The sequence below is a fragment of the Herpailurus yagouaroundi genome, unplaced genomic scaffold (genome assembly GCF_014898765.1).
Source record: "Herpailurus yagouaroundi ecotype Mexico unplaced genomic scaffold, PumYag 28, whole genome shotgun sequence".
In the NCBI taxonomy this organism is placed as follows: domain Eukaryota; kingdom Metazoa; phylum Chordata; class Mammalia; order Carnivora; family Felidae; genus Herpailurus; species Herpailurus yagouaroundi.
Window position 1 is genome coordinate 14,086,632 of NW_024412376.1, and position 26,593 is coordinate 14,113,224.

The 26,593-nt window shown below is 44.1% G+C and overlaps 1 protein-coding gene and 1 non-coding gene across 2 annotated transcripts in view; one reads left to right on the plus strand and one right to left on the minus strand.

Moving 5' to 3' along the window:
- The window catches only part of XKR6 (XK related 6), a gene marked incomplete at its 5' end in the record, with an annotated part of 320,117 nt that overhangs the window by 194,852 nt on the left and 98,672 nt on the right, over nucleotides 1-26,593 (minus strand). The gene's annotated exons all lie outside the window — the stretch shown is intronic.
- LOC121040113 (U6 spliceosomal RNA) lies at nucleotides 23,193-23,299 on the plus strand. Its single transcript, XR_005795119.1, has one exon. It is a non-coding gene; the product is annotated as a U6 spliceosomal RNA (small nuclear RNA).

Consider the following 26,593-nt stretch of genomic DNA (forward strand, 5'->3'; position numbering starts at 1 on the left):
ACTAACTAGTTCAACGCGAAAAAGCCGACTGCATAACAAAGTTAATGCCAGCATTACGTGTCAAAGTGAAAACATTCTATTATCTTTTTAATTTTTTAAACGTTTATTTATATTAAAGAGAGAGAGAGTGCACGTGTGCGAGTGCGCAAGCAGGGGAGGGGCAGAGAGACAGAGACAGAATCCCAAGCAGGCTCCAGGCTCCAAGCTGGGAACCGTCAGCACAGAGCCCCATGCGGGGCTGGAACCCAGAACTGAGCTGAAGTCAGGCGCTCAACCGACTGAGCCTCCCAGGCGCCCCTGTCAAAGTTAAAAATTTGCAATCCACCTACGTGCCCCAAATGAAGGGAATGCTTAGTATCAATGAGAACTCTGGTAAACTGTCATAAAAGCAATTATGAAAAACACATAACTATGAGGGGAAGCGATTTGAATATTACATTAAGAAGGAAAATGGAATCGTATGCCATAATGATTATAACTGTGTGTTTTAGATTTTGCAAGAAAATGCAGAAATATATTTTTAATATATAATATATAAATTTATAAATATATAATTTGCAAATATATAAGTTTTCTTGCAAATGTTAATTTATTTAAATAAATCTAAATAATGTCATTTATTTAAATAAATCTAAATTTACTTGATTAATTTAAATAAATCTAAATTTGCTTGATTTATTTAAAGCTCTTGAGTTAGGGAGATATAAATTTTGTTAACTCATTATTGTTTTTACAATAAATAACACTGAATGAAAAAAATAAAGCCGGCAACAAAAGGGGTCCTAAACAGAGGTCCCTAAGTCTCGGCTCCTCGTCCTATCTCTGGTCTATCTAACCACGTAGCCTTGGACACACCTCTTGGAACCCCAGTTTCCACAACGATGCACTAATTCCACAGTGTTAACTGCCAGAGTATCTTCCAGATCCGGTGTCCACCCACAAACAGTGTGAACTGACCTAATTAGCTCATGACTTCCACCATCCATATTTACCAAACCCAGGGAGCTGGAAATCTGCTTAGAGCAATTTCCCACATACGATTTCAGCCGCGCCTGACTTTCCTGTGCACGAACGGAAACTACTATATTGCTTCAAGGCTAGATAACTTAGCACTTCCCAGAATTTAGGTATGATTTGTACTGTCATTTATAAATAAAGCTCTCCTGTCTCTAAGAATCGCACTATTTACCACTGAGCATATCCTAATTGGGGGTGGGGGGGGGGTGTGCAGAACATAGTTACTCAGAAAGCACTTCGTATTTACATAGCACCTCACGCTAATGAAACCTCTACCCGGTCTTAATGATGAGATGAAGGGGTAAATTTAGAGCTCCACCCACCAGCCTGGTGTATTTCTGATTCAGTCCAAATCTGTTTGAAGTAAGTTACCAGACTTCACCAGCTTTCAGAGTTAATGTGTGGGATCTATATTTTCCCTTTTTCAAAGAGGCACTTGGCCAGTAACGGTTTAGCTATTTCCCAAGGCTCAGGGAAGGTTCTCCGTGCTCCTCTGTGGCAGTGCTGGGCCTGCTGCCAGCTTCAAGGGAAGGGGGACACTACTCACACGCAAGATGGAAGAGAACTCTAACGCCCTTTGTCTTCCTCGCAAATTTGCAGTCGGTCAGCTCCCAAGGAAACACTGACTTATGTCTATGAAATACAGTATTTTCTGAATAATGGAATTCGAGGGATACTCATCATCGATCTATGAGGGAAATCCCAGTCTCCTTCACTTCAAAACAAGCCTTTGGGATCTGGTGCCCCCAGTATTCCAGGTGCACCCCTACTCTGTTTCTCATCTCCCAGCTCTCCCTCTGCTTGGCACGGCCTTTCCCCAGCCCTTCTCTGTGCCTGTGGTCACCTCCTTCTCTTCCAGGCTCTCCTTGCAGGCTTTCCTGACCCCTCCAGGCCCGGCCCCGTCCTTCCCATCACCCCAGAATGGTCTGTCTAAAGCTCTATCAGCATGAGTACTTACCTCACCCTATTATCCTTACAAATTTACCTCCATGCTCCCCTGTGTTAGATGGGGAGCTATTTTAGGGCACTGCATGTCTTCATCAACTCTATGTCCCTGGCAATGAGACTTCTTTGATTCAACAGGTATTCATGCCTTGCCTTTTCTGTGTACCAGGTGCCATGTGGCACTGTTTCTGCTCTCAGGGAATCCACAGCCCTGTGCAGGGAGCTGGCCCAGGGAGAGTGCTAAGGACATGTTCATTAGATGTGAAAGGGATTCCTGTGTGTGTGTGTGTGTGAGAGAGAGAGAGAGAGAGAGATGACTGCATTAATCCTCACACCAATCTCATGAGAAAAGGTAGTTTTCCTCATTTTATAGATGAGATCACCAAAATTTCCAAAGGGTTAAATGACATTGACCAGGGACAGAAGAGTGGAGAATGGACCGTGCTAGAATGATGCGGAGGGGGCAAGGTGAACCCAGTGTGGTACCCAGGAAAGAAAGCCTACCAGAGGTCAGGCCGCTGGTAACTTTTGCTTTCTGGCCCAGGCTTGGTTGGCCATGGGCTCAAGCTGCCACCCACAGACCTCTCCTCAAAGACTCTTATCCCTGGACCACCAGTGTGGATCTGGGACAGCAGAGGTCTCCATCCTGCCATCTTTACCCCACCTTCTTCACACCTCAGCTCAAATTATCTCTTCCCAAAAAAGCTTAGTGGGAGCAAGTTGACTGGGCTCTGTTCCCTTTGCTGTTGGCATCAGTGCCTGCCTCTCCAGAGCACTGAGTGAGTCACTGTGTCCCAGTTCCGTTGTCCTTCAAAGATCTTTTACTTTGCTTCCATGGGCCAGCCTTCTACACTTCAGTGAGACTGGTGTTTCCCAACCTGGGGCCCACAGATGTTCTGCACCAGAATCACTTGGGGAGCTGTGAGAAGGCACATGAGCCTCACCCCAAATCTACTGGGTCAGATTGTCGGCAGGTGGGACCCGGGAAAGTATGCAGGTGGGGGAGAGGCTAGGAGTGCCTACAGATGGGGACTGAGGAGTATCTCCAGGTGGGACCCAGGGTGTCACAAACTCCCCAGGGAATTCTGACGCTCACTAAAGTCTGAGCAGCACCGATGGAAGGAACGAGGTCCCCTCTTCAGTGAGCGGACCAGAGTTGCCTGCAGGACACTCTCTGTACGTGCCCACAGCATTGCCCGCTGTCCACATCCCCTCAGCTGAAGAATTAAGAGCGAAACCAAATGTGTTTTGAAAACACAAGTAGAGGAGTGCCTGGGTGGCTCAGTCAGGTGAACGTCTGACACTTGATTTCCGTCCAGGTCATAACCTCACAGTTGGTTGGATCGATTCCCAAGTCTGGCTCTGCGCTGACAGCATGGAGCCTGCTTGGGATTTTCTCTCTCCCCCTCTCTCTCTGCCCCTCCCCCTCTTGTGCTCACTCGCTCTCTCAAAATAAATAAATAAATAAACTCAAAAAAAAAAAAAGTAGAGTGCATGTCCCTCCCCCAGACTCTTGCTAATGCACTCACTCGGTGGCTTATGAATGGTTGCTTAAATACAAGTAATTACTTTGAGAAAGAAGATCACACTACAGGTCAACACAAGGGCAGAACTTGGCCGACCCAGGGAGTATTCTGAAAATCTAAGGACTAATGAGCCAGGGCCATTAGTGCACAGTAGGTGCCCAAGCAGTACAAGTTGTCATTGCTGTTGCCCATAAATGACAGCCGTCCACCGAGGTGGACATGAAACGTGGAGGTCCTCATCAGAACTGTGTGTTGTCAGCGGCGCCTGGACGGCTCAGTTGGTTAAGTGTCCAACTTCAGCTCAGGTCATGATCTCACAGTTCACAAGTTTGAGCCCCAGGTCGGGCTCCGTGCTGGCAGCTCAGGGCCTGTTCAGATTCTGTGTCTCCCTCTCTCTCTGCCCCTCCCCTGCTCACGCTCTGTCTCTTCTCTCTCTCTCAAAAACAAACATTAAAAAAAAAAAGTAAAAAACAAAACAAAACTGTATGTCGTCATTTTATTAGCACCGTCCCTGAAAAGGACCCTAACGATGAAGACACTGTATCCTGGCCAACCCAGTTAGGCAACCCTAGACTGAAACATGTAAAATGTCAGAAAGAGTAAAAAGCTTTCAACGGCATTGAGTCCAGTTGCATACTCCAGAAAGCAGCATGGTGAGGTTAAGTGACTGACCTCAGCTACAAAGTAAATCCCCAGCGGCGGCAGGAATATAACCCAGGTCTCCGGTGTCCCACTCTGATAGTATCTCTTTTCTAGATCCTGCTGCCTCCTCAGTGAAAGGGGAGACTTCAAATAAAAAGTCAGCCCAGTAGTTTGGTCTGCTGTGAAGAGAGGCAGTGGTGTGGCTGTCTCCTGCATCCTATGAAAAGGCTGAATGCTAGAAATATCTGAAAGAGAACAGAGACGTTGGAGGTCACCGGGCCAGACCTGTCCCACAGAGATCAGTCCTGTCCCTAGAGATCTCCAAGGCATGGCTCCGAGGCTGAGACTGCCTCCCACAGGGATCTGCCCACATTCGAGGGCTGGGGGTGTGAACAAGTGGAACCCATCAACCCCAAACTCCCCCCTGCCTCACGCAGCCCCATACACCCACTCATTCTCCTCTGTCCTGCCCTCGCCGCACTCGCCTCACTCTAAGGTCTGAAATCCAGTCCATTTGAGAAGTCTTTGTCTATAACGTGCCTCCTTTCCTCCTACCAAATCCTATAACACCACAGTGTGGGAACTCAGTGTTTCAATACTGCTAATTTTACCCTTCGAGGAGGCATTCAATGACTGTCTCAGCGAAGAACATTTTTGGCTGCTATTATTGGTTAACCACCCACATCCGTTCCTCCCCTCCTTCCTTGATAACATAACTCTGATCTTGATTTTGCTCCCCTCGTGTGGATCTCAGGTTCAGGGTGAATTCTAATTTGCCCCTGTCAGGCTCAACAACCCTGTTCCTCTTTCCAGAGACTAACTTGAAGCACAGCAACATGATGGATTCTGGCCAGTGAGATATGGTGGAAGTGAACTGGGGGAAACTTATGGAAAGGTTTCCCAAAAAAGAGACACATGGAAAGCGACCTTCTCTTCTTCCTCTGGACACTGTCATATCTCAAAAGTATACTGGGGGCAGTGAAAGTCATTTTGCAATCACAAAAGGAAGGACTTCTAGGGAAGGTAGCCAAGTAGGAGGACCCTAAGCGAGCACAAAGGGAGCCCTCCTGATGTTATAAAGACAGCAGGGCAAAAAGATTGAAGGACCCTGGGTCTATGATGTCATCACCGAGCTACCGAACTGACCAATCCTAGCATCACATTCCCTAGTGACCTCTTATTAAATGACATGATACATTTTCCTTATTAAATAGGCTACTTTGAAGCATGTTCTCTGCACCTGTAGCCAAAAGCTCCCAAACTGATTAGCAATCTCTCTACTCTTGGCGTTTAGTTGATGAGACAGAATAGAACCAACACCAATTTCCAAACTACACATAGGACCAACATATTACATATAAGTGTAAATGTTTAGTGGTTTAGAGATTACTTTTATGTGACTGGAATGTAAATTAAACTCCCTCAATTTCTAAAAACTTAAGTCCCTGGTGGAGCCTTTTACGTTTAGACCACAATAAATGGCCCCCCTGGCAAATAGGACTTGAATGATGTTTTCTGGGGGCAAGACAATCAGGTAGAATCATGCAGAATCACTACAATCATGTAGTGTCACTTTGTTTGCCGGCATAAGCCAGCAGGCTCCCCAGCACTGGGAGAACCTGAATATTAACCAAAGGCCATGCTCCTTTTACTGTGGGATTGTTTAAATCCAGGAGAAGATAAATCATTTTTTCTTGAAGTTGGACAGTCTGGAGGTCAAATCATGACTTCAAAACAAAATAAACACATGTAATCAATGCCTCTGTAGTTTCTGATGTAAGCAGGGATTCAGAGAAAGCTACATGGATTAATGTGGGATTGTTAACATTTTTGGACCTGGAATTTGCTTTCAACCTCCTTATATCTGAGTTTCCTGGTAATGGAAGCGATGGAAATTGACTTGTCCTTCTAGCCAAAGAAACTGTGACCCAGTAGAAAGTCCCTCAAAGCAGAAAAGGAAGCCCAAGTTTGCAGGATGGGGGAAGGGAGCGTCCCAGACTCACCCTTGGGGACTGCCACCAGGCTACTGAGAGGAAGCCGTTTCTGACAACCCCAGCCTCGAGAGCTCTGTATTGCTTCTGAACTCACGCAGCATCCATTACCTGGGGCTCACACAGACCTCTTACCAAATATAGCTCTGCGCTGCACTTTTCACACCTTCAACATTCATGCCTTCTCTTTCTTCCAGAGTCTAAGATGGGGGAGCACGAGCCATAGCTTATATTTCTTCCGTTCCTCAGTCCTTTCTTGGGGAAAGTCTGTATAAACAGACATAATAAATAAATGACAATCGACCGATGCTATAGTTATGAACTCTGTGGAAGACATGGATGCATTTCACTAGTGAGGAGAGTATGGCCAGCATCCTGCTCGCCACAGGCACCGAATCAAATATCAATAACAAGTGATATCATTGGAGTATTTGGGTGAGTAAGGCCAATTTCATCATCCACCAGTAGGAGGAGAGATCATGTGTTTAGACCATCCCTTCTGTACTAAGAATCACACCACGACTTCAGTCTACAGGCATTTTTTTTTTTTTTTTTTTTTTTGGTGTTTAGGTTGCAAGCATTAACTAGTGTAATCAGGATTTAGGAAAATAGGGTTAATGACTCTGAGGTTTCATCTGAGCTCCCTGACCCTGACACACATCAACAGGTCCACTCTCAAGAGCAGAGGAGGCCAACCTAAGTGGTTCCACCATAAGCCTCTCTCCCTGGTCTTTTTGGAGCACCTGGATAGCAGAAACAGAGCATTTCCACCAGCTGTCCAAGTCATATGTGCATCTAGGAGAGAAATGAAATAGCCAGTGACTCTGTGGCGTATTGGGGCATGGATATATGAGATGCCCTCATGAGCCAGATGGTTAACGTCTGGGTTCTGCTTGGTGGGAGAAAGGCCCAGAAGAATGTCGGGTCTGCTACGGCCTCCTAAGAGGGTTTTACATGAAATCTCAAAAACCTAAGAGGTGTCCATCCTGCTGAAGGGATGAGATACAGCTCGAGGTTGGAAATGACCTATAGATATAGAAGGGCTCTGCACAAGGAGGGGACAGGGACAGACTGTGGAGTCAGATGACCAGGGTTCAAATCTCACCTCTGCCACTTTCCAGCGAATGACCTTCTACAGATCATTGTTATTGCTTCCATCAGCCTTTCTTTTCTAATCTGTGAAGTGGGGATATTGATGTATAATGATTGCTAACACTTGCGTCACACCTTCCACGGGCCAGGCAATATCTAAGTGCTGCACACAGATAAATTATGCTACCTCCCCCAGCTGTTGAGAGGCTCAGAGGAGATGGCTGTGAGGGGGCTTGTGACACCCGTAGGCATAAGGCAAAAGTAAATTCATTAAAATAGTCCTTCCCATTTTCCTTCTCTAGAGGCTAGACTGGTTTCGGGGATCCCATGATTAGAAGTCCGGAGTGTTCTAATTGCAGTAAAACCTCTGAGAAAGGGGAGGATCTTTATCTGGGCCCTTTGTTTTTCTTGTCTTACTCAGGGACTTTTGTATGAGGCTTCATTTGTTCATTCATTTATTGCAAAACACATTATCGAGTCCCTTCTGTGTTGAGAGAGAGGTACAAACAAGGACAGTACAGAGGGCTGAAGATCAACGGGCCTAGGGGCTGCCGAATCACAGGGTGAGCTTGAGACCAAGGGGAGGGCAATGGGCCGCAATGGTGCTGAGAGTCCTGAGAATCTCAGACCGGATTCCAGCCTCAGCTCTGCCCACCCTGAGAGAAAACCACCCCCATCCATAGAACCACCTTGCATATCTGTACAGTTAATGGAGGCTTTAAATCCTGCTCCAGTTCAACATCTCCATGATAATTTTTTTTCTCTTGGCCATATTCTCATTGGCCATTCATTCAACAGATGCTATTACTGTGAGAGCTCACTCAGTACCGGGCACTACAGGGTATGGTAGGAAATGAGGCAGTTCCTGCCCTCTAGATGCTAATAGCCCAGTGGGAGATGTGTAAAACCAAGGCAGTGGGAGGAGAAAACAGCCAGCTGGAGGGGTCGGTAAAGGCCTCCCAGATGAAGTCATGCCCAGCTAAAGGGGACTGGGAATCAGACAGGGGAAAGGGTGCAGGCTGTCCAACCCTATCTGAAAGTGCCAAGGAATGGTGGCACATCCACTGCGTAAGAGGCTCGGAGGGCAGTATTTACAGTGCAGACCTAGGCGCCACACATGTGTCTGAACGTGGCCAACCAAGAGAAGCCTTCTGTTTCTCTGTTGCTCTAGATCAGGGAACAGAGGCACCCAGTGGGGTTGGCTTCTTGTGTCCTCTATCAAGGAAGAAGGTGACAATTACAGTCGGAGCAAACTGTTCTTCAGATCAGAACCCTGGCCCCAGACAAGCTACTGGGGGTCAGCTCACTAAGTCTCCTCACTGCTACTTGGTGGAAGAGTGAGGACTATTCCGATACCTTGTACCTCCCAACCCACTACCTTTCCCCTCTTCAGTGGCACACAGGGTCCTTTCTCAAGGACTGCCATACTAAGCTGGAGTGCAAGACAAAGACAAAGACGCCAGTTATGAACGCCTCCCCTTGCATGAGAATGGCACAAAAGTCACTTGATTATTTTATCATTAAACTATAGCCAGATGCAGACATTGGCTATAATCTTTTCAATTTTAACCCTTGAGTATGCATTTTATATGACACATAAGTTTTTTAAAAATCAGATTCATATATATTTTTCTTTTGCTTTGAAGTTAGAGTGGTGCCTTCTTGGGATGAGGTCTTCTATATCAACACCTTGTAATCAGAAAAACAAGACCCAGAGGTGGGGTTCCCGGGCGGCTCAGTCGGTTGCACATCCGACTCTGGATTTCCACTCGGGTCATGATCTCACACTTCATGAGATCAAGCCCCGTGTCAGGCTCTGCACTGACGGCATGGAGCAGCCTGCTTGGGATTCTCTCTCTTCCTCTCTCTCTCTCAAAATAAATAAAAAACATTTTTGAAAATCTTAAGAGAAAAGGTAGGATCCATCCATAAATCTGAAAGTGTCATCTGGTTGCTTTCCAAGCCTTGCCACCAACCGTGCTTCCAAGTTCAGAAGGAATTCCTGGGGGGTGAGGGGTGGAGAGGACGTGAGAGCTGCAGCCTGCTTTGCTTGGAGCTAGTATGATCAGCCATCCCCCAACCTATAGCCCCATCAAGTGGCTCTTTAAAATACTGTCCCTGCAAGACCCACTACCACCATGACAGTAGATCTTAATGGCTGAGAGAAGGGAAGATATGAACAAAACATTGCTATTCATTGATCTTCCATGGCCCTAGCTTTGGGCTAGACAATTTCATATGTTATCTCCATTAATCTTTCTGACTCTGTGAGACAGGTATGAATTCCATTTGCAAGATGAAGAAACTGAGGCTCAGAGAAGTTAACTTGCCTGAAATTACATAGATAGTAAATGGTAGAGCCAGGATTCAAAACAAGCCTTGCCTTTCTTAAAAGGTTGTGCCTTTTCCAGGATATAACTGAAGTGGTTGGCACAGTGCCAGATGCTTAACCAACATCACCCTGTTGAGTCCTCACAATGTCCCTAAAAGGGAAGTACCATCAGGCCCACTTTACAGAGGAGGGTAGTGGTTTACGAGATGTCACACAGCCACCGTGTGGAGTAGATGGGGTGGGTTCCAGTTTTCTCACTCTGGAGTCTATGTCCCTCTCAACTGTAATGAGAAGGCTCAGACTGTCATAAGAGAGAAGATTTGTAATGTAGAGGCTGGTGTACATCCAACTACAATCCAAACAGAAAAAGCAAACCAAATTAAAAAAAAAAAAATCCCATCCTCTGAAAAAGAAGCATTGGAAATATACACTACATCTTGGTCAGTTTTCTCCTGCATGGTAAACCACCACCCCAAGTGGTCCTCCTGTCCCCCTGCCCCCTGGTCAGGACTCCCCAAACTCATCACAGTGCAGTAACCAGGCAGTTCTCCTAGCCCAGGAGCCAAAGGGGGCATTCATTTTGATTCAGGGGCATCTGCTTGACAAGTCTTTCCAGTGGTCTGAATATGATTCCTGTTTATAAGATCCTTCCATTCAGTCACCTGCAGCTATTAATTATCCAGCAAGCAGCTCCCACTAACTCAACTTAAGCTGGCTGTGAATCCATTACTTGCTTTCAGCTTTTAAGTCCCTTAAAAGGGACCTAAAAGGCCTTAAGGGACCTAAGGGTGGCCTTAAGAAAAAAAATCATGAAAAGTGCACCTTCTTTTTATGTTCACATTCCTTAGAGAGTTGATGCTGGGAAACTGGCTTCTAGAATCCAAGTCAAAGAGCTGGGAGAACCAGAGCAGAAAGGGATGTGTGGCAGAAAGCACAGGAGCAAGGTGGGCAGACAGGGGAAACCAAGGTAGAAAGCGTGCCAAGATGATGCCAGAGGGAGGCATGCAGGCAGGGATCCCAGGACAGGACATGGCCCAGCCAAGTGGAGAGGGCTCCACAGCAGTGAGGGGCGGGCATTATGGGTCTCCAGGGTCTCCATCACACCACACATCACCCAAAGAAAGAGAAAACAGACTTTTCTGTGATACAAAGAGCATATCAACACTTCAGTCCCAACAACGTTGACCATGCTTTGGGATTGATTACTCAAGAAGAGAAGGACTGTGCTGTACAAATGAGAAAACTACAGTCATGGAGGAACTTGATTATCGTTTGTGTCATACATCCTAATGCCAGCTCCAATCTCCTCTTGGCAGACGGTCACTGGATCCTATCAGGCAGGGCCAAACTGGCACTGGTTTTGTTAGTAACTCACATTTACCTCCCTAGCCAATAAAACAGACATGCCAAAGCTCAAAGCAAAGAATCAGAAAAAGTAAACCAATTTATATACTTTTTATTTTTCATACAGTGTCATATTCAATATGGTGCCTTGAAGACTTCTTCATAGTTTGTTACTGAAAAGGAATCCTTGTTGCTGTTTTGGCAGTCTAGTAGCCACCTACCCATCCACTGGGTCCCCAGCCCCCAGTACTGCAGTTGTCCACCCTGGAGGTGGAAAGCTCCATCCAGACCCTCCTTTGCTGGGAACACAACTGGAGTGTTGCTCAAGTACACGATTACGTCTCAGCCAATCAGACATGCTGACCGACTGATGTCTGGAGGTTCCAAGGTCATACCCGCAACACTGACCAGCCTGTCCCTGCTGAGAGGACTTTGTCAGGGCCCCTGCAGCTACTACCTGGTTACTTGGTCTCCTGTCCAAGATGTATACAGGCGCCCAAATTCTTCCTCTACCTCTGTGCTCATTCTTCCTGCCCCACCCCCAATCAGACAGCCAGAATTAGATTCCATTCCTTGCCCCTCAGAAGACAACATTCATTCACAATAATCTTAGAGGAATATGACCAGCATTCTTGAAGCCAGTACTCCAATAATTCTTGACTCAAAAGAAGATGCGATAGATCCACTGTCCCCCAAAATTGGGATCTGCCAGCATATCCTGAACCTTCAGAGGAGGATGAGGTCTTCCTGGAATGCTCTGTGAGCCCCACTGCTGGAGGCCAACCCTCCCACTAGATTCAGACAACCCATGAGTCTCTAATTCCACATGTAAAGGTCATTAACAATGAGAAATTCTGAGTTTCCCACCACTAGAAATATTCAAGCAGAGGCATAAGGCAGAGAAGCGGCTTCTGTCCGGGAAAGAGTGAAGTCCATATAATGACTCTCCAACGCAAGTTTTCACACAGCCTGCCTGGATAAGGAATAACCATGAAAACAAGCAAACAGCCTGAGATCTGTTTTTGGAAACATAAAGTATAGCTGCTGTCAGATTGAAAATTGCTTTCCAGGAGTGTACTGGAAAGGAAGGGGTGTGAGGAAGGCTAGTAGCTTTAAGAATTCACAGACACCTGTCTTGAAAAAGTGCAAAGAAAATTCCATTCAATGTCAGGTCAGAAAGATATTTCGGGCTCCCATCTCTGAAATGATATCAGAAGACATCTTAAAATCCACACCTGTGTATCAGTTTACATATAATAGAGATGTTGCTAAATATCTACTTGAGCCAGAAACCCAATCTGACACAAAATGATAAATCTGACCCAGATCCCTTTGCAAAAGAATGAATCTCAAAACCAGACTTACACAGCCAAGCACGAAACAAGCTGTTTCATTAAGGACAATTTCAGATCATGATGTCAACACGAATTATTTGACCCACACCCCATACTGTCTTGTCATATTAACTAATTTATTGTGGCACTGTCTTCCTCTCTAAATGCAAAGTCCCTAGAGAGGTGAGATCATGCCTGGTGCACTGGAGTCCGGGTTTTCAGAAAACGTGAAGACAGAATGGCTGAGGTAGAACGTCCTCCCTTCCTTCAGGTGACAAAGATGGAAGGGAGTGCATGAATGGTAGTCTTATGAAAACCAGTGAGCTAAAGACACTAAATATTTAAATTCAAGTAATGAGGATTAAACCACAATCTTAATACTGATTTCAGTGTTTTGGACATATAATCTGAAATTCATTTATTTCTTCAACCAGTGTTTAATGAGTTTCTATAAGTGCAAGGCATTAAAAATGAAAAGAATGGTATCTGCCCTTCAGTGCCTAGTCTAGCAAGATAAAGTAAATTTTAATATGATAAATACCATATTAGAGGTATAAGGGATTTTAGAGGTTTTCTGAAAGTTGTGATTACTTTATGATTAGGCTACGCTGTATGTACCTTGCACATAAAAGATGATCAATAAATGGATGAATGAGTGGATGGATGGATGAATAGATGGATGAATGGACGGATGGATGGATAGATGGATGGAAGGATGGGTGGATGGGCGGATGGATGGGTGCAAAAAAGATTGGGTTTGTATAACCAGAAAAAAAGGGATAAGGGAATTCCAGCCAAGAAAACCACACAAACCAAGACAAAGGGGCAGTAAATCATCAAGCATGACCTAGGATCCCATGGCTGAAACATCAGGTCCATTGAGGAAAGTGCTAGAGCATAAAGCTGGAAATACAGACTGGACTGGAGGGTCAAGACTGCCTCCCCAGGCAGTTTAGACCTCATCTGATCTAGAGGGCCAGTTGGAGGGAATGGTACTCAACTACTCAGGTGAAAGGAAGCCTTAGAAACTTTCTGAATGGGGTGGAAGGAATATTTATTATACTCTCACTGAGTGTCAGACTGGGATTGAGTGCTTTTTTAAAATAAAATATTTCAAGCATATAAGTAAAGGGCACACTACAAGGAACAATAATATACCCACTCAGCTTTGTCAAAATTTAACACTTTGCATTCATTGCTTCATTTTCTTTCTGAGAAGTAAATCACTTAACAATTGCAACCCTCTCTGCACTCTTCTCCATTCCATTCTCCTTCCCAAGATAACTATTGCACTGAATTCTCATGCACAGTTTAGTATTTTTTGCTAGATATACACTTATTCATGCTAGGTATATATTCACCTATACATATGCAGGTACATGTACCCACATATACCTACTATATATAAATAATATTGTTTGGCATACTTTAATGTTTTTTACATGAATGTTTTCATACTGTCGATATTCTGTGGCTTGCTTCTTTCACTCAACTTTCTTTTTAGCTTTATCCATGGTGATACAAATGTAGTTCAAATTTATTCACTTTAATTGCTGTATGGTATTTCATTGAATGAATATCCAGACTCCTTTTTTTTTTAATTTTTCTTTTAACATTTATTTATTTTTGAGACAGAGAGAGACAGAGCATGAACGGGGGAAGGTCAGAGAGAGGGAGACACAGAATCTGAAACAGGCTCCAGGCTCTGAGCTGTCAGCATAGAGCCCGACGCGGGGCTCGAACTCACGGACCGCGAGATCATGACCTGAGCTGAAGCCGGCCGCTTAACCGACTGAGCCACCCAGGCGCCCCTATCCAGACTCCTTTTAACGTATGCTTTTGTTATTTCTAATGTTCTTGTCATTAAAAACAAAGCTGTAAAGGACATACTTGGCAAAGGAATTGCTGAGTGGTGGGTATACATATCATCAACTTTATTAGATATTGCTAACTTGCCCTCTATAGAGGGTGGAACAATTTACACATTCACCAGCAATATGAGTTATTATTGCTTGATGTACTTGCCTACATTTTGGGCTATATTATAGATGTGAAACGGTATTTCATTGTTTTAAAATTTTGATTGCTAATGGGATTAAACATCTTTTTATATATTTACTGGTCTTTTGATTTTCACCTTAGAAACTGCCTGTTCGTATCTTTTGCCCATTTAAAAATATTGATCTTTTTTCCCTTACTGATTTGAAGAAAGTTCTTTGTAAATTCTGAATACTAACCCTATGTTAGTTACATGCCCTACAAATATCTGCACACAGCCTGTGACTTATCTTTTAATATTGTTTTTAGTGAATATATTTTTATTCTTAATTATAAGAGTCATAAAATATATATCACCAATTCCATTTTCTAGATGTGAAAACTGATCCTATGTGACTTAATTATAAGAGTCATAAAATATATATCACCAATTCCATTTTCTAGATGTGAAAACTGATCCTATGTGACTTGCCTAAGGTCCCTCAGCCAGAATGGGGAAGAGATACAACTTGAGCCCAGGTCTGTATGATCCTATGACACTTGCAAGCTCTTCCCAACTACTCTTCCAGACCATTCGTTCAGGTAGAAGTAGTAATTCGCATCTGTACCAACAGAAAAAAATCAACAGAAGTGAACAATAACTGGATGACAGAGTCAAGGACATGAGCAAGGCTGTGTCCAAGTGAGGTGGACAGTGGTACTTCTAAGGATATAGAAATATAGGAGGAAGTAGTTTGGAGTCTGGTTTTAAATGTGCTGAAGTGCCCTTATGAAGTCAGGTTAGAAATGTGATGTAGGAGACTTAGAAGCCATCAGCAGAGAAATCTCTGCAGCCAAGGATCTGAGGGAACTAGCAGCGAGAAGGAGGGTATAAGGAGAGTACTGAAGTTCAGCTCTGGTGGCCCCAAATCTATCTCGCCCATGGGATTGTGAAATTTTGCAGGAGTTCATTGCATACTAGTCTTCTTCCTTCCATATCTAACACCCAGCACAATACCAAGCTCATAGTAAGCATTCGATAAATATTTGCCCAATGGATGAAAACTGCTATAACCCTTATATAGATCCGTGGTGTTTTGTGGAAAGTGCTATGGTTCATAAGTTTTTGGCCCTTAGGAAAGTAATTGAGTGCAACATGCCCAGTGGGGTCAAAGGTATGACTCCATTCTGCAGTTAAGTGTACAACTATTTGCAGTAAGTGAGAGAAAGACTATAAATACCCTCAAATCACTTTGGGTCATATTTTGCTGCCAAATGAACTTGTGCCAAACTTAAGAAAAGATTTTCATGTTTTGGAATATGGAGTTGCTGTTAAGGGATTGAGAGCCCACAGCATTGGTTTTTAAACTTTTCTAACTATATTGCAGTGAGAAATACATTTTCCATGGACATTCATCACACACACACACACACACACACACACACACACATCTACAAATGTAAAACTGAAGCAAATGTTTTATTAACTAGTACTTAGCCTTACTATGTGTGAGACACTTTGATGTGTTTTCTACTTATGTTTGGAATTCTGGTTGGAGCCAATTAAATTGAGACTAAAGCCCACTAATGGGCGATAACGTGTAGTTGGAAAACTACTGCCCAAGAATCGAGCACAGTGGTTTGTACACAATAGATGCTGGCTAAATATCTATGGAGCAAAATGAAGAGCATTAAGTGTACAAACAGCACTATGGACTTTGTACGTGGAACTTTTTTTACCTTGAGACCCCCTCTAAATTTGGGGTGGCTGGCAGGGACCCCAGGTGTGATATGAGGGGCGCTGTGCTTGGGGGTCAGGGACATCAAAGGGGATAACAGATTAGGGGGAGAAATTGCTTAGTTCACAAGTTTGCCAAGAGCTGGCCGTGTTTCTGCCCTGCAGAAACAGCAAGAAGACTGGAAAGAGGTCCAGAGATAAACTCTTCCTCTTGGATGGCGATCAAGAAGCTCATTTTGCTCTGCCTCTGGATGAACCTCAGCCAGAAAAGAACTCAGAATCCCTTTCAACCTCTTTCAATTTTTCTGGCCCACAATAATCAATAAATTGGTTTTTCATCCTGGAATGTCAGAGCTGAAATGGACCTGAAGACCACACAATCCAGCCAGTCGTTTCCTTCGTCTTATAGGAGGCTGTGTGCTACGAGGAGACCTTGGATGGGTGGCCCCGGGGCTCACCATGTGGGGAGACCTGACCTGGCTTCTTGTCTGAGCACCCCATAGCCCTGCAATGGCTATGGTGGCCCGTCCTGCAGCACCATCTGCTACCTCAGAGTTCTCATCCGTTGTTTATCTCAAGTCATAACTTCAACCATGGCACGAAGATGCTTATGCAAGAAAAACTCGTCTGGCATCAAGTTTGGTGCGTCCCTTGTCCCCTGTGCCAGACCACGGACTGGGTTTTGTCCTGCCAGCACTTAAGACCCTTTCACATACTCTTAGCTTCTTAGTTATAATAGACTTTTAGCAACATGACCTTTCCTCCTCCTCCTCCTCCTTCTCCTCCTCCTTCTTGAAATTACCTAAGATGCATTCAAATCCGGTTCAAGCATTTTTTACATGAAAATGATATACAAAAGAGCATAGTAACTCTTTAGGTCACACCTGTCTCTCCTGTTTTTGATTTCTTATAAATAATAAATCTATTGGGGCACCGGGGTGCCTCAGTCAGTTAAGCATCTGATTTCAGTCCAGGTCATGATCTCACGGTTTGTGAGTTCGAGTCCTGCATCAGGCTCTCTGCTGTGAGCACAGAGCTCACTTCAGATCCTGCCTGCCCCTCCTCTGCTCGTGCTCTCTCTCTCTTTCTCTCTCTCAAAAATAATAAATAAGTAAATCTAGTTAAAAAATAAATGTATTAACTGTAACACTAACTTTAGCACTTTATACTACTTTTTGTTTGGAGCATATATAATTTCTCAAACTGATCAGGGGACCTCAAACATAGAAACCTCCTTAGAACCCTGTGCTTCCTGCCCCTTACCCCCAAACATCTTCCTTTAACTGATCCAGTGCAGTGAACAGAGTGAGGGATGGGGGGACCAACAGTAACAAAGTTGTTGCTAGCCACCACACGCTAGACTTATGTTACCATGCCTGCTCCCCGATGAAGTGACACCACCACAATCATTGTCATCACCATCGTCACCACCACCACCACCATTTCTGAGGCTCTGAGATACTAAGTTCCTTGCCCAAAGCCAAGGCCTTTCCATGCCCTCCCTCTCACCTCCTACAGGCTGACTGCCTTCTCCTTCAAATCCAAGATGCTGAGGGGAGCCTGGGTGGCTCAGTCAGTTAAGGGTCTGACTTTAGCTCAGGTCATGATCTCACAGTTCGTGGGTTCAAGCCCTGTGTCGGGCTCTGTGCTGACAGCTTAGAGCCTGGAGCCTGCTTCAGACTCTATGTCTCCCTCTCTTTCTGCTTGCCCCCTTGCTGTGCTCTGTCTCTCAAAAATAAAAATAAATGTTAAAAAAATTTTTTTTTAAACCCAAGATGCTGCTTATGGGGTGGACACTAAAACAAATAGGTTGATTCATAGGCAAATTCCCTTACAAAACCTTTTTAAAAAACTTACTTTTTAAGAGACAGAGCGCGAGCAGGGTAGGGGCAGAGAGAGAGGGAGACACAGAATCTGAAGCAGGCTCCAGGCACACGGGGTTAGAACCCACGAACTGTGAGATCATGACCAGAGCAGAAGTTGGACACTCAACCTACTGAGCCACCCAGGAACCAGCCCCCTTATAAAGTAAAACCTTTTAATGAAGCAGTTCCAGGCTAGAGAAATAAGAGTGTATTTTCAATGTTAACCAATGAGCATAGTTCAAGTTTGTACAGAGATGTCAAATTGGCCATTTTTGGTTTGACTTTCTTTTCCCAAGTTGTAAATGCTAATTTGCAGGCTCAGACCCCATTTTCAAATGAGATACTACTGTAAATCAAAGAATAACGAATGCTGGTTTAAATATATATATATATATATATATATATATATATATATATATATACAAATGCAAGGTGTTAACATTTGCAATTTGTAAATATATCTTCTAATATAGTTTATGTATTCCAGATATTCTTCAAAATACATTACATTTGTAAATATACTGTCACTTTGAATTTGAAAAAAGTCCACTTGCCATAGTGTAGAGACACGGAAGGCAGAATCAGCCACGGAACTCATGAGACTGATGCTTTCAGAGAACCGCTGTAATTTTGCAGAACACCCCACACAGCATACTGTTCTGAATTCCCCTCCTCACAAAAGCATTTTGATCTTCATTGTTAACAGATAACGCATAAGACAAGATACACCCGTACACTAATAAAAGGTAATGCGCAAAGCAAGCAAAAAAAAAAAAAAAAAAAAAAAAATCACATGCAACTTGGCTCTGATCCTTTCTAAGTCTGTGGATTTGTGTAAGGTTCTTTTTTTAAGTTTCTTTTTTTGATTTTTTTTTTAATATTTATTTATTTGAGAGAGAGAGAGAGAGAGAGAGCGCATGCGCGCGCGCAAGTGGGAGAGGGGCAGAGAGAGAGGGAGACACAGAATCTGAAGCAGGCTCCAGGCTCTGAGCTATCAGCACAGAGCCTGATGTGGGGCTCAAACTGTGTCACAGACCATGAGATCATGACCTGAGCCGAAGTCAGACCCTTAACTGACTGAGCCACCGAGGTGCCCCCTTTTTTTTTAAAGTTTCCGATTCAGTGGTACTGGACTGTGTCCCAGGAATTGGTAATTTTTTAAAGCTCTAACAAGATTCTGAGGTACACATCTGGTTAAGACTAGATCACATTTCATTAGTGGTTGTGTTTTCCTCAACACTCTGCCAATCTCTAATTCCACCATCTTCCAATGAAGTGTACAGGTAAAGCTACCTTCACTAGCCTATTTTAGTTCAGGACTGGGAAGACATTTTCAAGCAGAAAGAAAGCCTAAAATAAAAGATTGAAAAATCCAACTAGGTGAAAGCATAACACTTGCTGAATGTCAACCAACAACTATAATCAAAGTGAAAAAAAAACAAATGAGGGAAAATATGTGTACAAGACAGAGCTTTTAAGGATCATTGAAAAAAACATCAACAACAAAATAAAACTCCAAAAAAAAAAAAAAGGAGCCACGGACCTAAGAGGCATTTGTCAAAGGAAAAGAAAGAAACTGTAAACAGTTCAGTCTCCGGGAGATCAAATATATGCAAATTAAAACAAAGGGATATCATTTTGAACTGTCAAAGAGGCAGTTTAAACACAATACCCCAAAACAGCCAGAGTGCACTGTTGGTTGAGGCTATAAATTGGATCAACCACTCTGGAACACCCCTCGGTAGCATTTATCAAAAGGCATCATTTATCCAACAACGATTTTACATATATCTTTAGAGCTGGTAATTCCACTTCTCCATATTTATCCTAAAAGAATAATTAAAGATGTGCACAAAGATTCGTTGCAAGGATCCTCTCTCGGAGCATAACATATTAAACAACAGGCAACAAACTACACGTTCATCAATAAGGGAGAACTGCATAAACTAGAATGCATCCATCTGATGGTACACCAACCCGCAAAACAAACTAACAAGACAATGAAAACCTCTTCAATAACATTTCAGAACTTGGGAAAACATTCACTCTAATACTCATGGGAAAGAGGAGGTTACACGACTTAAATAGTAAAACAAAACAAAACTTTAATAGCATCATCATCTCAACTTGGTAAAATATGTTCCTGAATGATACTTACCAAAATGATAACAATAGTTATCACTGAGTGGTGGGAGTATAGCAATGTTTTCCTTTACACTTTCTGTTAATTTCCAAAATTTTTGCAGTGAACATGTATTATGTGCATAACAAGACACTCTTAGAACACCAAAATCAAGGTGATCATGTCTTTGAACTGAATCAACATCCCACATGAATCCAATTGTTCTATACCATTGCGTTGCTTAGCAGCAAATGCCTGAGAGGGACAGTTTGGAAAAGGAAGAAGGTTGGACCAACACAGATAAGAAAGTAACCTCGAAAGAAAGAAAGAAAGAAAGAAAGAAAGAAAGAAGAAAGAAAGAAAGAAAGGAAAGAAAGAGAACTTGTGAAAGTGAAAGACCATAGGAGACTCACTTTACCCCAAGGCCAGCTGGGGCTCCTCTCCCCAGATGGGGTACAGGACCCACGGTCACAAATGCCACTCTGGACTTCCATGTTCGGACCTTTCTTGCATTTGACAGGATTTAGCTATTTCTCAGCTAAAAGTAAGCCTAGTGGAGACTTCACTGAAAGTTACCCCAAGATCACATTAAAATCCAGCTGGAATCAAGACGTTGTGTTTCCGGTTGGCAAATTCTGAGTGAGATTTAGCCCACTTGCATATGATTTGCACATCCTTTGTACCATCTGACAGGAATGGTGTTCCATAAATCAAAGCCACCCAGCTCTCAAGTTCTAGCTCCATCCGGTAGATGGAAGGCAGCCTACAGTCAAGTTAAATCCCATTTTCCCAAAGATAGTTAAGTTTGTCACCAGAAGGACACTCGCCACCTGCTGTCTTCCTGTTGACTAAAAATGGCAAGTGTAAGAACTCTCATGTGACCATCTCCCAGTCTATTAGCGCTGGCTCTAGGACCTCAGGGGACATCATAACAACAGTAATAACAAAAGAGTGCATTTTCTCTATTGGGTTTCCAAAATTTTAATTTTACCTCCCCACTCCCCACATATTCATGACTCAACCACCAAGCTAGAGCTCCCTTAATAAAAACACTCCATGGGACGTTAGGAAGCTTGGGTTCTAGCATCAAGCTCTGTTTAGGCAATCTGCCTCTTGGGACCTGCCCTATTATGTGTAAAAGCAGGTGCCACCAGCAGTGCTCAACTCACAGGATAGTTACAAAGTTCCATGAAAAAAAAATGCACGTGAAAGTTCCTGGTAGACTAAGAGACTTACTATTCCATGGAGTTTGTGAACCAGTTGTACTGGCTTCACCAGCTGGCTCGTTAGAAAAGCAGAATCATTCCCAAGTCTCACTTCAGAAATAGTTGAGTCTGAATCTGCAATTGAATTTTGTCCCCACGTTATTGTCTGTCTCTGTCTCCATCTCTGTCTCTGTCTCTGACACACACACACACACACACACACACACACACACACACTCTTTGAGAAAGAGGGAGCCAATTGGTGCCTGGGTGGCTCAGGCAGTTAAGCATTTGACTTTGGCTCAGGTCAGGATCTTGTGGCTCGTAAGTTCGAGCCCCATATCAGGCTCTCAGCTGTCAGCTTGGAGCCCGCTTCAGATCCTCTGTCTCCCTCTCTCTCTGCCCCTCTCCCACTTGTTTTTTTTTTTTTTTTTTTCAACGTTTATTTATTTTTGGGACAGACAGAGACAGAGCATGAACGGGGGAGGGGCAGAGAGAGAGGGAGACACAGAATCGGAAACAGGCTCCAGGCTCCAAGCCATCAGCCTAGAGCCTGACGCGGGGCTCGAACTCACAGACGGCGAGATCGTGACCTGGCTGAAGTCGGACGCTTAATCGACTGCGCCACCCAGGCGCCCCTGCCCCTCTCCCACTTGTGCACGCATGTGTTCTCTCTCTTTCTTGCTCTCTCTCAAAAATAAAATAAAACATTTAAAAAGAGAGAGAGCGAGAAAGAGGGAGCCAGAATGTGAGCTACAGGACCCAGTGGACAGGATACAACAAAGTGAAATGAAAAGGAGGCCCTATTCTTACCAGTCTTTGGTTTCGCCTGATGATCTGAGTGCCGTGTATGTCTCCCCCTTAAAACACTGTAAAAGCACCATAGAAAGCACCATTACATATGTAAAAGCACCATTACATAACTAGAGGCCAAAAACTATGCCTCCGTGCAAATCCCTGAGTTACGTACAGGGGAGGGTTACATGGTCATTCATGTTTGCATTACACTCCTTTTCAGCGAAATACTCCTTACAGAGAAGTTCAAGATACCTCTCGTAGAGTATTTGAAGGACTCATTATTTATTGCTTTCAATAAGTGAGAAAAATCACCTGGAGTTCCTGTTTCCTTATATTTTAGTCTATTTGCATTGTTGGAGAAAGTTTTTGTTGTTCCTCTTCTTCTTCTTTCTTTTGAATCTTAAGTGCAGGGAGAAACACAAATTTGTTGTTTCCAAAGTTGTTTTTAAATAGACTTTCTGGCTTTGGAACTTTCTCAAAGAGTCACCCATGGAAATATTTAAAATTATTGCTAGCTTCTGAATTTAGTCCACAGAAGTCTAACCAAAACCAAAAAACATGGTAGTTTTAAGAATTTTTTTTATTGATGTGGCCTAGTAGAAAACAAGCGTACAGAGAGCTTCCTCCCTCTTGAGCCCTGGGGGAGCTGAAGCCAAACCCTGACACCACACAGTAAGCCCACCTGCCCACCAACACCTGGGCTCCGCCCCACACAGCCCTTCTCCCCACTGGGCAAAGCTTCCCCTCTTTCAGGGCTCTTCTCTTAGCTTGAGGTGGCAGGAGGGTGATCTTGTCCAACCAAACTCATACTGAAAAACTGTCAGCTCAGTGAGTGTCTTGTGGCCTCTTATAACCCTGGCCTCTAGCACAATGCCTGGGACCGTAGTTGTTGCTCTGTAAATATCTATTGCATGTATTAATCCATTAAAATGCTTTTTTTTTTTAAGTTTTAAAAATGTATTCATTTTGAGAGAGAGAGAACAAGCAGGGGAGGGGCAGAAAGAGAGGGAGAGAGAGAGAGAAAGAGAGAGAGAGAGAGAGAGAGAGAGAGAATCCCAAGCAGGCTCCATGTTGTCAGCACAGAGCCCGATGCAGGGCTCAAAATCACAAGTCGTGAGATCACGATCTGAGCCGAAATCCAGCCAGACGCTTAACCGACTGAGCCACCCAGACTCCCCCACTGAAATGCTTTTTAAAGGCAGTGCCTACTGTTAGCACAAGTCACCCTCCACTTGGGGGGGGGGGATGTTAGAAATCATGGCTCGTGCTCGCTTCGGCAGCACTGATACTAAAATTGGAACGATGCAGAGAAGATTAGCATGGCCCCTGCACAAGGATGACACACAAATTCGTGAAGTGTTCCATAAAAAGAAAGAAAAAGAAAAAAGAAAGAAAGAAAGAAAGAAGAAAGAAAGAAAGAAAGAAAGAAAGAAAGAAAGAAAGAAGCCATGGCTCCACGTGAACATGCAGTTAGAGAAGGAGCTGGAAGCAGAAATGGCGCCACTGGGCCAGGTCGGCCCGACACAGAGATCCTGCCCTGAGATCACTGCTCCTTTTCCCCAAGTCCTTGACTTTCCTCTGGTGTTTGAAAGCTCCAAGTGTCTTCACACGTCCCTAGGTAGGAACATGGGGGGATTCGTTCACTCATTCAAAAAGTATACATTTACTGAGTTTCTAACATAGGTCAGGTATTGTTCTCTGTTTTGAAGGAACAGCCAGGAACAAAACAAAAGCCCTGCCCTCTCTGAGCTTATGCTTTGTGGAGGAGACACATCTTTGCTGTCAGCGTGGGGTAACTGCTGTGAGGAAATAAGGGAGGGAGGGAATGAGATGCTATTTTAGATAGACAGGTGGGTCAGAAGGGCTCTCTGATGAGGAGACGTTTGAGCAGAGAGCTAACAGAAGCAAGGGAGAGAACCATGTGAGCATCTGGGGAGGAGCAGACCAGGCCAAGGGAACAGCAAGTGCAAAGGCCCTGAGACACAAAAGAGTGGGAGTATGCTAAGGGGCCTGGTTGCTGAGTACAGGAGTGCTAGAGCTACAATTTGTTAAGTAGGGCTCTCTCTCTCTCTTTTTTATGTTTATTTATTTATTTTGAGAGAGAGAGAGAGAGAGAGGGAGCGGCAGAGGGAGAGAGAGAATCCCAAGGAGGCTCTGCACTGCCAGCATAGAACCTGATTTGGGGCTCAATCCCTCGAAACATGAGATCGTGACCTGAGTCAAAATCGAGAGTCAGATACTCAACCGACTGAGTCACCCAGGCACCCCAAGTAGGGCTCATTTTTAAGAAGAAAGAATGGAACTTATGACTTCAACCTAAACCAAGCCTTCTACATAACAGGACAAGGAGTCTTTAGCTCTGAGTTCTCATTATGTTTAGTACACAGTGGTTTAATCCAGGAACCATCCAGAGATCTTATGGACGAGAAATGGCTGGGGAGGGGGGCCTGGGTAGAAGACCACCACCGAGGGATCCAATTAGACCACTTCCAGAAGGTACTTTCCCCTGAAAGAACCAAAATGAACATCGCTCACACTTAACCCTTGTAAAGACTTCCTACATTGAAAAATAGAGCGGTTTGCCATATGATTTTCAACTTCTCAGAAAAACGTGTTGTCTCTTTGATCTGCCTAATTAAAATAGGAAAACTTGGAATCAAAGCAGTTTCATGTGTGGAAGCCGGAAAGTTCCATTTTTAGTTTGGCTATCATGTGTGCTAATCATCGTGTATTCCAAAAGCTTCTGTTGGCATTGGCCTTGGAGTTGATGTTCTGAAAGCTGATTGCAAATGTGCTTTGTGAGCAGCAGGCACTTGCCATGTGACAGCAGTGCTGAGGAGAGATGGGAGCCCCCCACACCCACCCGAAGGAACGACCATCATCTCCACTAACCCACCTCGCAACGTTTTATGCAGCTCTCAAGACGGAAGTTGCTACTAAAGTGCTCTGAAAAGTGCACATGTGGGCATACACACGCACACAAACTGCTCAACGGTAATGTCTGTACTAAATTCTGGTATTGTGGACCTCAGTTCTAGGTTTCAAACTTTTTTGTTGTTGTTTATTTATTGAGAGAGAGAGAGAGAGAGAGAGAGAGAGAGAGAGAGAGCATGAGCAGGGGAGGAGCAGAGAGAGGGAGAGAGACAGAATCCCAAGCAGGCTCCATACTGCCAGCACAGAGCCTGACGCGGGGCTTGATCCCAAGAACCCAAGATCATGATCTGAGCTGAAATCAGGGACTGGACACTTAACCGAGCCACCCAGGTGACTCTAGGCATCCCAAGTTTTTGAGGTTTCCTTCTGTTTATACCAAGGAGATAACTGGGTAAATGCAGATCTTATGCATAAGGACGTTCACGGGAAACCAAGTTTGCAAGAGTGAGAAAATGAAAAGAACATGAATAATGAAAATTGTAGACCACCTAACTTTCAGCACTAGGGAGTGAGATGGTTGCATCCACACACAGCAGCCCTTACCAAGGAGGCCGTTAGCACAGATGATGTAGAAGTCGAAACTGCTGATGATCAGAATATTAGCAGTAAGATAGCGAACTTTACTCTTACTTTTCTGCACCGTGTGAATTTTTATAAATCATCTCCTTTTTATGAGGAAAAAGTTATGTGCATTTTGGAAAAGCAAGTATTGAGAGACAGGAGAGAGGGAATGATTACTAATCAACTTCTCTCTCTTTCCTCCCTTGCCTGAGGTGATAAACTGAGAACCCACAGGGGCCAACAATTCTGGACCATACTCAGATGAAACTGCCACATGAGCAAAGCCACAGAGGACAGGTCCCCTCCTGCCTGTAGAATTGAACCCCTACTCTTCAGCATGAACTTAGGGGGCCTCCACGATCTCTTTCATTTTAATCACCAGTAAGTTGGACCTTGCTCAGTCTGGGGCTTCAGCTCCTGGCACTGCTTCTGCCTGCCCTTTCCTCCTAACACCCCCTTATGAAAGATCCCACGAACCGTGAGATCATGACCCGAGCCAATATCGAGTCGGACGCTTAACCGACTGAGCCACCCAGGCCCCCTGCTCTTATCTTTTTCTGATTCTTGCTCTGAATTTCAAACCTTTCAGGTGGTCCCCGGCCTCACTACCATAGGGGGCCAGAGGATCTGAAGGGTGAAAGACTAGAGAAAAGGCTTATTACACTCTTTCTGCTTCAGACCAAATTTATCACTTAAAAAACTTTTTTTTTTTAAATCTTTATTTTTGAGAGAGAGAGAGACAGAGCGTGAGCAGGGGAGGAACAGAGAGAGAAGGAGACACAGAATCCAAAGCTGGCCCCAGGCTCCGAGCTGTCAGCCCAGAGCCCGACGTGGGACTCAAACCCCACAAACTGCGAGATCATGACCTGAGCCGAAGTCGGTCGCTCAACCGACTGAGCCACCCAGGTGCCCCGAATTTATCATTTTTTTAAATCAGAATTTAGGACTTACATAATAGTGAGTACAAGATGGAAGTCTAGGTCAGCTGCTGCTGGGTTTTTTGTTTTTGTTTGTTTGAGGAAATGGCAGCTATGGAGTTAACCTTACTTCTTAATTTAAACAGATAAATCACAAAATTCTAATCTGGGGGAAGGGAGAAACTACGGTTTGCTACAATTGACTCCTTAGAAAGATGTTACATAAAAAGTAGGCAAACAGGAATTGCTTACG